Below are 12476 nucleotides of genomic sequence, written 5' to 3'. Positions count from 1 at the left end.
ATAAAAACACATGCAAAAGAACACCTGATCCCAGAGTGTGTGAGACTGTGCACCAGTGGTTGTACTACTGTCATAAAGAATCTCAACCCTGCCTATCGTGAAATTTCTGGACGTTTGGTCTCCACCGACTTTTGTGTGGCTTTTTTGCATGTAACGTATCGAACGTTCGTTCCTTGACTTTCTTTTTGCAACCTCCCTTCATTCTCCTGTATCCAAGGACACCAATGAGGCAAATGAGAATTGGTTAGGAGATTCTCTGAGGCAATTAAAGTGGCCCCTTCCTCCCACTCCAAGACCTTTCAACTTTCATTTTTATTTCAGAACCAGACACCTAAAGATGGGGAGAAATCCAGCATGGTCAGCCAAGGATGAAGCACTTATAAAAATGGTGAATGCTCTTTCAAAGTAAAGAAGACATATGCACTTCAACTCCGAGAAAGTTCTCCACGTAAACCTCATCATTAACACAAGATTTCTCTATATATTGCTAACATTTATTTAAAACACTGGCAAAAATTAGCCTTCGATCACACCGTGGATGTTATTTCATTCCTAGAGTTTAAGCCATGAATTTCATTACTTTTTAAATCCAGCTACAGACCTAAGTTATGCCTTCAAGAGGACTTGGGAACTTTTTTTTAATATGAATGAGGCTACATGATACAAAATATTAAAATTATATCCATTAATTATAAAATATTTAGATACTGTTCTGTCTGTTTGATGATAGGGCTCGAATGACACATCTATAACAGCTGAAAAGTGTCTTGTATTCTGTGTTTTCCTAAGTATTACTTCACAAAAAAGTATTGCAGAAGACTTGAAAAATTATATGCGGACTATTTATGTGGAAGACATGGGATTAATCTTATTGCAATTAATCATCATATCGAGAAAAATGCTGCTCAATTTGCTCATATCTGTTCCATGTTTAAGTTATCACTTCCCACTGAGAAAAGGAAATGTCTTAAAGATGACATATTTAAGAGTTCTTAATGTAGAGACTCTAATGAGATATGAGACATACCAGCTTAACAGGAAAGGATGAAGGAAGGAAGGAAAAGGACTAGAATACAATATTTAAAGAATTTGGGCCATCTGCTCTTTACTGGAGACTTTAAACAAAACTTGTTTTCTCTGAGGCTACATAGATAGTATTTTTCCATCAATCTAAGGTCACGAAGAGTAAACCTAAACACACTCTCTTTTTTATTTTTTCACCATTTCCCCCCTATCTTCCATCCCCAATTAAAGCACTTAATGGCTAATGCGTTTGGGAGCCAAATGACCTCAGTCACTGTGTCATCACTAATTATCTGTGTGATCTCTGTAAGCCCAGTGACCTCTCTGAGCCATTCTTTCCTCTTGGGTGAAATGAGGGGATTGGACTTGATGTTGTGTGAAGTCCTTTCAGACTCTAAAAGAGCGCTCAGCAATCTACGCCACGCCGAAACCACAAATTAACTCCGTTAGTATTCTAACACCATCTCTGCCAATTTAATATATTGGAAATGTGGACTCTGGGATCACCAAGGGAAAAATATATATGTAATAAAGTAGAGGGATCTGTAGGCAAGGGGTCACACCCTCCGTTGCCCTCTGCCCTGGAAAGGAGGTCGTATTCCTGCCTCCTTTTTATTGCTGTCGTGTTTTTGCATTTACTGTATGGGGTTGGGGTTGCCCAGAAAAGCATTGGGGCTCAGGTGAGAGTACCTGTGAGTCATTCTGAGAAAAGCCCAGGTAATCGCGATGGCTTGCTAAAATGGTTAGGAGTTCTCAGTCAGTACAGTGAGGGGGTAGATGATTCAAAAAAAAACATCATCACCTCACAGAGCTCTTTCTTATACATTTCTACAAATTGCAGAAACACACTATTGCTATTGCTTCTTGTATAATTTGAAGGCATTTCGGGCTTCCTTGACAACAGGAGAAAAAAAAGACAGCAGTAGACAGGGCATATTAAAAAAAAAAATGCATGATGTCTCATCTCTCCTAGGATCGTTTACTGAAAGGGCTGGGATGGGTTAGGGTGGATGTACCAGTTTCGACTAATGGCTTCTTTCTCCACTGAGCCTGACAAAAGTCACTACCAGCTTCTGCAGCCACTGGCTTGTACACTTGGGTGTACAGTATCATGTGCGTCACTTGTGAATTTTCCTTTCTGTTAGGCATAGTGTTTCAGATTTTGTGGCCTCAGTTCTAGCCCTTTTGAGAGTGTGTTTTAACAGATGCAGTTGAAGAGCAGGGATTGGCTCTCAGGCATGGGGCCTTTTATTCCTCTCCTCTACTAAAGACGAAGAAAGGAGAGAGAAGATCTGTTCAGTACCTAATTTGCATCCAAAACTAGTCTAGGTATTTATATATATATGATAGGACGTAAAAACTTAAGGTCTAGCCAGGCAAGGTGGCTCACGTCTGTCATCCTAGCACTCTGGGAGGCTGAGGCAGGCTGATTGTTTGAGGTCAGGAGTTCGAGACCAGCCTGAGCAAGAGTGAGACCCTGTCTCTACTAAAAATAAAAAGAAATTAATTGGCCAACTAAAAAATATATATATAGAGAAAAAATTAGCCGGGCTTGGTGGCACATGCCTGTAGTCCCAGCTACTCGGGAGGCTGAGGCAGCAGGATCGCTTGAGCCCAGGAGTTTGAGGTTGCTGTGAGCTAGGCTGATGCCACAGCACTCTAGCCTGGATGACAGAGTGAGACTCTGTCTCCAAAAAAAAAAAAAAACTTCAGGTCTATATTATATGTAATATCTCTTTCAAAGAGTTTTAAAATAAACACAAAGCTGAGTTCTCATCCACTGTTAGAACACAGGTTGTATTATGTTTTTTGTTGTGGAGCTTAAGTTGTCTGGAACCATTGACATTTTTTAATCCAATCCCTTTATGATCGAGGATGTCTATCAGCAACCACACACACACACACACACAAAATCGGCGCAGGTCAGGGGCGTGGTCTGCCACCCTAGAAAGCTATTTCCTCTGTGTATGATTACTGGCCTGAGTGAGGTCATTGAACTTGGCACATTGCAGAAGTATGAAGTGTCCCGTTGGACCTATAACATAAAATAGACTGAACAAATTAAAACAAGCAACCAAAATCCCCTATCAAAAAGTGGTTTTATTAATAAGCGCAGTGGGCAACTTGTCATATGCACCCGCTACTTTAATAAGTGCCCAACTATGATGTGTGAGAGACTCAGTGTGGGGAACTGGATAGTCCCAGCTTTATTGTAACTTCAAAATCCTCGACATACTTCTTTTCACTGTGTACATCGCTGTAGATGATCTTACTACAGAATAAATCATTGTTACCGTGATCAAAGGAGCAATAGTCGTTAGATCTATAAAGACTTGATTTGCAGTGCCACCTGCTGGAGACAACTGTTGACTTGCTTTCAGATTTTTTTAGATCGTTCTATTGTTGCTGTTGTTTGTTTTTTGGGGTTTTTTTATTTTTTATTTTTTATGGTGTTTTGTTTTTGAGACAGAGTCTCACTGTGTTGCCCGAGTTAGACTGCTGTGGCATCAGCCTAGCTCACAGCAACCTCAGACTCCTGGGCTCAAGCGATCCTCCTGCCTCAGCCTCCAGAGTAGCTGGGACTACAGGCATGCACCACCACGCCTGGCTAATTTTTTCTATATATTTTTAGTTGGATAATTAATTTCTTTCTATTTTTAGTAAAGATAGGGTCTCACTCTTGCTCGGGCTGGTCTCAAACTTCTGAGCTCAAACGGTCTGCCCGCCTTGGCCTCTCAGAGTGCTAGGATTACAGGCGTGAGCCACCGCGCCCGGCCCTATTTCTTTTTTTAATGAAAAGGGTGTTGGGAAATACAGATAGCGGTGGTAAGGGAAGAATTAGGTCCTTACTATATTTGATTAAAGCTCTACTTATAAACTGAAATATATTCATATTGAATCATTCATACTTTGAATGTTAGACATAAAGAGTACTTACAAGTTTCTTTGAAAGTAAAAATCGCTTCCTTTTTTTAAATGAGTCATTTAAGCTAGTTTTTAAGAGAGCCCTATGTTTTTTATTCTTATCCTTTCAAAGATAGAAGTTTTAATACTTGTAAGTATAAAACTTACAAAACGCATAAGTATAAAACTTATGTGTCTGAAACACATATAGTTGATGAATTCTTGGAGGTTTTAATTTCAATTTCATACCAAGGGGAAGGAGGGACTCAAAGATTTTTCAAGGTTTCCTAAACCAATTTCTTGGAGAGGTAAATGTTTTTTAAATTAGATATAGAGGAAAATTAACTAATGAAAAATAAAAACAAACCTCTACTTTCATGTAATCGTTCAACAAATATTTATTGGGGACCTCCTAAGTACCAGGCACAGTTTTAGGATCTGAAATACAGCAAATAAAACAGACAAAGCCTTGCTTCATGGCATGTATATTTTATCAAGGTGAGATCAACAACAAACAAATGCATATATAATGTGTCCTGTGGAAGTCAGTACAATGCAAAAGAGTAAAACAGAGGGAGGCATAGAGAGTGACAATGAGAGAGGGGAAGGTGACATTTTATATGGGAGATGGTCAGGGAAGTGGCATTTGAATAGAGTGCTCCAGGCAGAGGGAACAGTGAGCACAAAGTTCCTGAGATTGTTCTCCGCCCCATGTGAAAGGAAGAATAAATCGTATAAAAGTTCGATGATATTTAACAGCGTAAGCATAAGCTATTAACTTGTAACTTGTAAATTAAGCAAGGAGTATTAGCATTCCCAGGTGGGAAACCACGACAAAGTGACCGGTTCAAATACTTGACAACAAATCTACGTGTTCCCCAAGGGATCAAACCCAGTTCCCCTGGATTTAATCAGATTCTCAGGTTGAATGCATAGCAAAGGTCATCTGGTCTACCATCTCTCTCATACCAAAGTCATCCCTACGAGTAGTCATCTAGTCTGTGTTTGGACGTCCCACCCCCATCCAGAGAGAGCTCGTTCCATCTTTGGACTGCCCTGACTCTTGGCAAAGAGTCTTGCATCCTTACCCTGGAATGAAACCATGCCTCTGGTCTCTGGTGTTTGAGTAGCAGTCCCGGCATGAGGAAAGGCAGAAAGCTCCCCTCTTCCTCCCTGGGCAAGTGAATGGGAGCCCCGTGAACAGGTCCAAGAATTTTGCATATCTGCCAGGACCTGTGGCCTTGCGGCTGCCCCTTTAGTCACCTTGCAGTCGGTGCAGTATCTAGAAATGAATCCAGCCACCATCACTCACCACTCTGTTCTCTCCTACGTGCAAGCTCTTCAAGGACAGGGTGGTTCTCAGCGTGTCCTCGTAGCAGTGGAACTATATTTCTTCCAACTCTCTAAAACCAATGGCAACTGTAGTTCACTCAACTGAAAGATTTCTGTCTGTGTGGTGAGCACTCTCACCTGCCTTCCACTCCTTTCTTGGTTTGCAGTTATGCCAAATCAGAAATTAACTGCTGGCCGGGCGCGGTGGCTCACGCCTGTCATCCTAGTTCGAAACCAGCCCGAGCAAGAGCGAGACCCAGTCTCTACTATAAATAGAAAGGAATTAATTGGCCAACTAATATATATATGAAGAAAAAAAGTAGCCGGGCATGGTGGCGCATGCCTGTAGTCCCAGCTACTCGGGAGGCTGAGGCAGGAGGATCGCTTGAGCCCAGGAGTTTGAGGTTGCTGTGAGCTAGGCTGACGCCACGGCACTCACTCTAGCCTGGGCAACAAAGCAAGACTGTCTCAAAAAAAAAAAAAAAGAAAGAAAGAAAAAGAAATTAACTGCTTAGGGATAGCACAAATGAACAATTCTGGAAAACATACACACGCATCCAAATAAAGGACATAGTTCACTTGCAAAGGGGAGACTTCCTTAAGCAGGAGAATTAATGACAGCAGCTAACGCTGGCTGAGCTCACACGGTGTGCCAAGCCTTCTTCTAGGGGCTGTACGTATCTTAACTCGTTTACTCCCACAGTGGGGCTGACAGCAATTACCAGGGGTCCTCAAACTATAGCCCGCAGGCCACATGCAGCCCACCGAGGACATTTATCTGGCCTGCCAGCAGTTTTTGCCGCCGCTGCCTGTCCTGCTTAGCAGCCGACTAGTCCCAGGCCCACAGCGCGCATGCGTGGAATGTGTGCCCCACTCTCCAATGGCCCTCCAACCGTCTGGGGGACAGTGACCTGGCCCCCTTGTTTAAAAAGTTTGAGGATCCCTGAAAGCAGACTGCTCATGGATGCATAGCTGGTGAGCGTTGGAACTAGAATTTGAAGTCGGGCAGTCTGACTCTAGAGCCTCAGTTTCCTAAACCGCACTCCCAAGATTTATAAGAGTAGAGATGTTATTAAGCCAGTCTGTTGCAAAAGAAAAAAAAAAAAAAGAGTAGAGATGCCAGAGATGAAGGACAACATATGGAACAGAAGACTGAAGGGGTCTGGGTCATTTAGCAACATAAGAAAAGGCAACAATGAAAAGGAGAGCCAGGGAAAGTTCATGGGCAACACCAATATCAATTTTTTTTTTAATGGGTTGAAAATGGATGGGATCATGATCACCGTCATTGTGTTGTATAGCTATTTCCTTACGAGCTCTGTCTCTCGCAGGAGAATAGCACCGCGAGAGGAGGGACTCCTTCTTATTTACAGCTATCTCCCCAAATCTCTGGGACACAGTCTGGCGCACAGTAGGTGCTCAATAAATATTTGTTGAATAAAAGTGGAAAGAAAATGCCATAAACACAGAATCTCTAAACAAGACTGGAATGAGCATTTTACGTAAATTATAGATTTCGTGGAATTTGCACTTGCGCATAAAAGCAGGAACATGTTCAAGTGCAACACGCCTTCTGAACTCCCGAGTGAGAATGGGCGGGTGTGTACCGTCGTTTCGGAAGGCTCTCGTACGTTAGCATGTGAGCCATTAAGAGCCTTCTTGCAGCTGAACGCTTTGCCTTACCAAGAAACCACCCCATTTGCCTGATCTTCGGCATGGCTCCAAAAAGGATTTGAGGCCAAGAGCTGCAAATTGTCTTCCTTTTTCCCCTGGAAGCTTCTACACTTCCTGAAATAAAATGTTTTAAAGCACTGTTTGCTCACAGAAACTTTTTGAGCAGACTTCCAAGTGGATTTCAGGCGTCATCCAAGCCTTATCTCGTTAGTTCCCTTACTAGTCCTCTCTGATTATAGTGACACATGGATACCCCGGCAGTCATAGAGAGTGAGTTCTTGAGCAGGGACACAGGCAGGAGGTGGGCAGGGGGAAGGACGCCGCTGGGTGTCAGCTCCACCCTTCCCGGTGACTCGGTTGCATCAGAAGGCCAAGACTCTGCAGGAGACAGGAGACAGAATGCTCACCTGACCCTAAACCAAGATCCTAAATGAAATCAGCTTCCCATTGAATTCAGACGTATCTCGACATCCATCCCAATGTTGTTCCATTTTCCTCCTCTGGCTTTCTAGGTCAACATAATTAGAAAGAAATAGGAGCGTTGACCATGCCAAACATAACTACCAGATAGAGGAGTAAACTGGTATAATGTAAGCGTCTCTGAGTTAATGATGTCTAATCTTGAGTAATTCTACATGATCATAACTAGGCTTTTGTGGTATAAAACGCAGATAACATTGAACCACAATCTAGGTTTGCATTCTAATTCCTGTTCAGCCTTTCACCAGCTATAGGATCTTGAATGAGTGATTTAACCTCTTTTGGTTTAAGTTTCCTCTTTGTTAAAAAAAGAAAAAGCAAAAGCTGCCATTAGGCTTTATATAATCTCATATTTCCCATTTCTTTGCTCTACTTAGGTGCAAAGTGTAGGCTCAGAGATCTAAACAGCTATTCTGATCCCCTTCTCATTCTACCCCCGTGCCATTAGGGAATACATTAACCACAAGATTAACATTAACAACTTATGTCCATTAGCAGAAAGAACCCTAAAGCTGCTCCAAAGATGTAGCGAAATATTTCCTTTCAAAAAGCTAAGAATGAGATTCACTCAAGAATGTCAATCATAATTTATTGCTAAGACCCAATCCCATCCTTCCACCATTTCCCCACTTGGCATCCTACAGATAGTGTGGGAGGTAAATAATCCCTCCCCTTCCAGCCACGGGAGGCAAAGTGATTTTATCCCTTTAGCTTCTGCACATAAAACACAACGCACCTCTCTCCCATGGGGGGAGAAATGGTGGAAATGACTCATTTCTTTACTCATACTGTGCTCTTTTTAAATCTCAACTTTATACATATACCCTCTGCCCAGAAATTGAACTTCTGGCAGTATAGTCTAAGACAGTAACAAGACAATTATATACATATGCATGTTTAATGGTGTCAACAGAGAGCTGTTGAAAATATTCATCTATAGAAGGTTGATTAAATCAACTACGGTATATGCATACAATAGCACATAACACAGACACTACAAGCTATGTTGTAGATTCATGTTTTTTAACATGAAGAGTATTTTTAAAACACTGTGTATACCATGATCTCATCTTTGTAAAAAATACATTTACATATGCCTGGAATCATAGATTCTGGTAAAATCTGGAAACAGTTATAAAAATGTTAAGCACATGGTAGTGGTATAAGTGATATCACTTTTTACTTTGTAACTTTCTACACGGTGTGATAAATATATATTACAAAGATGCATCTGTTAATTTAGAAAAAATATATATTTGTTTTGAATAGATAACACTTGTACATGGTACAAAACTGAAAGGATACAAAACAGTAAACAATGATAACAATTAAAGCTCTCTCTTTTCCATGGTTCCCTTCCAGAAGGTAATTACTGTTAACTCTGCCTCCCTTAATCTTTCTGAGATAATCCATGCTTTTCCATATATTGCCTTTATAATCACAAAAGCAATAATACTAGTTCCACTTTTACAAAAATAATTTCAGGAAGATTAAAAGTAAGTCTTTAGGAGTTAAATAGAATGCAAGAACAGAAGCAGTAACATACTTGCTTGGGTTTTCTTCTTTGTCTTGCAACAGCAGTGGATAGGAAGCATCAAACATATTATCCAACTCTTTGGTGAGTAATGGTCTTCCTTTATTATATTACATTTATTTAAGTACATGTTTTTCTCCCCCATAAGACACTGCATTTTGGGGGGGGGCAGAATTGTTGCCATACCATTTCATGTCATCCCCAGGGCTTACATACAATAAAATAAATTAATTAAATAATATTTTAATTTATAATATTTATAATGTATCAAGATTTTGTAAATATAGTAGGAATCATCATGACTATACAACAATAATTTGTATACAACAAGCCGGAAATATGCATTTGCTTCATAAATAAATAAATGACTGTGATCTGAAAGCAGATTTAATAGTTGCATCTTGAGCAATAATGTTAGCAAATACTCATGTTACTCTCACTGTGGGCCAAGTGTGCTTCTCAGCACATGACAGGAATTAACTCACTTAATCTTCTTAACAGGCCTATGCAAAAATTTTCCTTGTTTCACAGGTAAGGAAACCAAAACACAGAAAGAATAAGTAACTTGCCCAAGATGATCCCACGGGCTAGAGGACTAAGATGGGCTCCAGACGCAGGCCGCCTAGCCCCAGTGGTGTGTCTCTTACGATACTAAACCAGTACTTTCCAAATAAGTGTCTTAAAGTATTTTATAGCATATAAATAAAAATAAATCCAGTGCTTTAATAAGGCACTCACCACGATCGCGGTGTTGGTGGTGCCTAAGAGAATTCTAGCTGAACCGAAGGGTCTGAACCCCAGCCCTCAGCCTTCTAGACCTCACTCCCTCATTCGCAGGCGACAGACTTCAGTCGAAGAAACTGAACCGAGATACGGTGAATGCTTGTCATCTCATGGTTGTCCATTGAGTATCCAAAGAACATGAAAAGGTAGGACAGGGGTCATGGCTAGAGACTGAGGTGATTGTATAGACACCTGGGTCTGTGATCTTCCACTACGATGAGCTGAATATATTCTTTTCCAAGCTAGCGGTTTTTTGTTTTTGTTTTATCAGACAGAGTCCCACTCTGTTGCCCGGGCTACAGTGCCGCGGCATCAGCCTAACTCACTACAACCTCCAACTCCTGGGCTCAAGCGATCCTCTTGCCTCGGCCTTCCGAGTAGCTGGGACTGAAGGCATGCACCACTGTGCCCGGCTAATTTTTTCTCTATATGTTTTTAGTTGGCCAATTAATTTCTTTCTATTTTTAGTAGAGACGGGGTCTCGCTCTTGCTCAGGCTGGTCTCGAACTCCTGAGCTCAAACGATCCTCCCGCCTCAGCCTCCCAGAGTGCTAGGATTACAGGTGTGAGCCACCGTGCCTGGCCAAAATGTATTCTTTGAGTAAGGGTAATTTTCCTAAGATCAACTTTTTTCCTCCAATTCTCAAGGGCAACTGCAGGAAAAAAAAAATTTTTTTAGGCTTCCTTCTCCATGATATGATAATTACTACCATATTTAAAATGTAATCCTCTTCTAAAAATATAAATGTTAAATGCAACGGCTTAGTTGTGCACTATGATTATCCATCATTTCAATTTCTCAATTGGTTTTCCAAACAGCTTCAAATCAGCTAGGTATTTATTAGGAGATTTTTTTTTTCTTTTTTCCTTTTGGATTTGGAAGACAGAAGCATTTGTATTACTACTTCCATCCATGGAGAAGATAAAGCAATTATAGGTTCCTTAAATATGATTGGTCTCAATCCTAACATCTTGGGAGGGGTTAATGATTCATTAGTATTTAGAAGCAGATTGAAAATGTACATAGTTCTCTAAATGCTTAGAGATAGTAATAGTGTACAAGAGTTGGCCCTCCCAAAATGATGCTTGTTAGTTTGTATCAAAGCTGAATTTAGAATTATCGTGGTAGCTAACTCTACAAAAAAAAAAAAAAATAGAAAAATTAGCTGGACATACTGGCATGTGCCTATAATCCCAGCTACTTGGGAGGCTGAGGCAGGAGGATCGCTTGAGCCCAGGAGTTTGAGGTTGCAGTGAGCTAGGCTGACGCCATTGTACTCTAGCCAGGGTGACAGAGAGAAACACTGTCTCAATTTTTCTTTTTTTAAATGATTATTGATATTCAACTCCAGTAGCCTGAATTCATATCCACATTGCATAAGAGAATTTTGTTGGATTTGCCTATATCCTGTTAGAGTGCATAGGGTCTCTCTTTCTCAATGCACTCTTTTTGTGTATGTGCAAACAATTCCTGAGTTCTGAGCATGTGCACAACAGCATGTCCACTTATACAATACAGCATTCACCTCCTGAATTGGACATTCCTTTCAAATTTCTAAAATCGATGCTCCTCATCTGGGTTTTATCCCAAATAAAATTTTTTTTCTTGCTCAAATAATTTTATTTGAGAATTCCTAATTTCTTAGCACTAAAAACTGATGAGCATTACTGGGAAAAAAATTGCAAAACCTGACCTGAGACATTTCCAGGGCCACATGGACCCACCTGGACACAAGCCCCCACAGAGGGTCACTGTGCAAATCTGTACGAGAAGACTCATTGGCTTCATGTAGGAGATGCATATCAGAGCTGGAATCACCACCAAGGAGCAGAGCTCAGAGTCCTCTTCAGAAAGAACCCTTCGGCTTCCGTTGTTTCTTGACAACGTGAAATGTGAGCTTGCCCCATACTTGATGGAGGTCAGATGCTTTCTGCACAAAGTGGGTTGTGTGTGTGTAAAAAATGCCAAGTCAGCCCGGTGCGGTGGTTCACGCCTGTATTCCTAGCACTCTGGGAGGCCGAGGCAGGAGGATCGCTCAAGGTCAGGAGTTCGAAACCAGCCTGAGCAATAGCGTGACACCCCCATCTCTACTAAAAGTAGAAAGGAATTAATTGGCCAACTAAAAAAAGTAGAGAGAGAAAAAATTAGCCGGGCATAGTGGCGCATGCCTGTAGTCCCAGCTACTTGGGAGGCTGAGGCAGGAGGATTGCTTGAGCCCAGGAGTTGGGGGTTACTGTTAGCGAGGCTGAGGCCACGGCTCTCTAGCCCGGGCAACAGAGTGAGACTCTGTCTCAAAACAAACAAACAAACAAAAAAGCTAAGTCGCTTTGCAAGAGGGAGTGTTTCTCTGGCACAAAGTTGGGGGACCGAAGTTTTATTTAAAGCAAAGTTACGTAGACAGCCACACATGGAATGTTCCTTTGCTACCAAGGAGGGGAAGAGTGATGGAGAGAGGAATTCAACCTCTATTCCTGAGTGTTCTGGCTATTCGTATCTCTACGAGAGGATGGGGAGAGCTCTCTGAGCATCAGTTACAGTCCACGGAGAAGGCATTAGAGGCACAAAAAATCTGTCAGTCATGAAAAGGTTTGGGGGAGACTGCCAGGGGGCTTACATTTTAGGTTTTGATCTAACTGATCTCATTTCATTCCAGCTTCTGGATCATATTTGATTTAGAGCTTTCTTTTCTTTTCTTTTTCTTTTTTTTTTTTTTTTTTTGAGACAGAGTTTTGCTCTGTTGCCCAGG

The sequence above is a fragment of the Microcebus murinus genome, chromosome 25 (assembly GCF_040939455.1).
Source record: "Microcebus murinus isolate Inina chromosome 25, M.murinus_Inina_mat1.0, whole genome shotgun sequence".
Lineage (NCBI taxonomy): Eukaryota > Metazoa > Chordata > Mammalia > Primates > Cheirogaleidae > Microcebus > Microcebus murinus.
The sequence above is the reverse complement of the archived record's forward strand: the minus strand, read 5'-3'. Positions refer to the sequence as shown.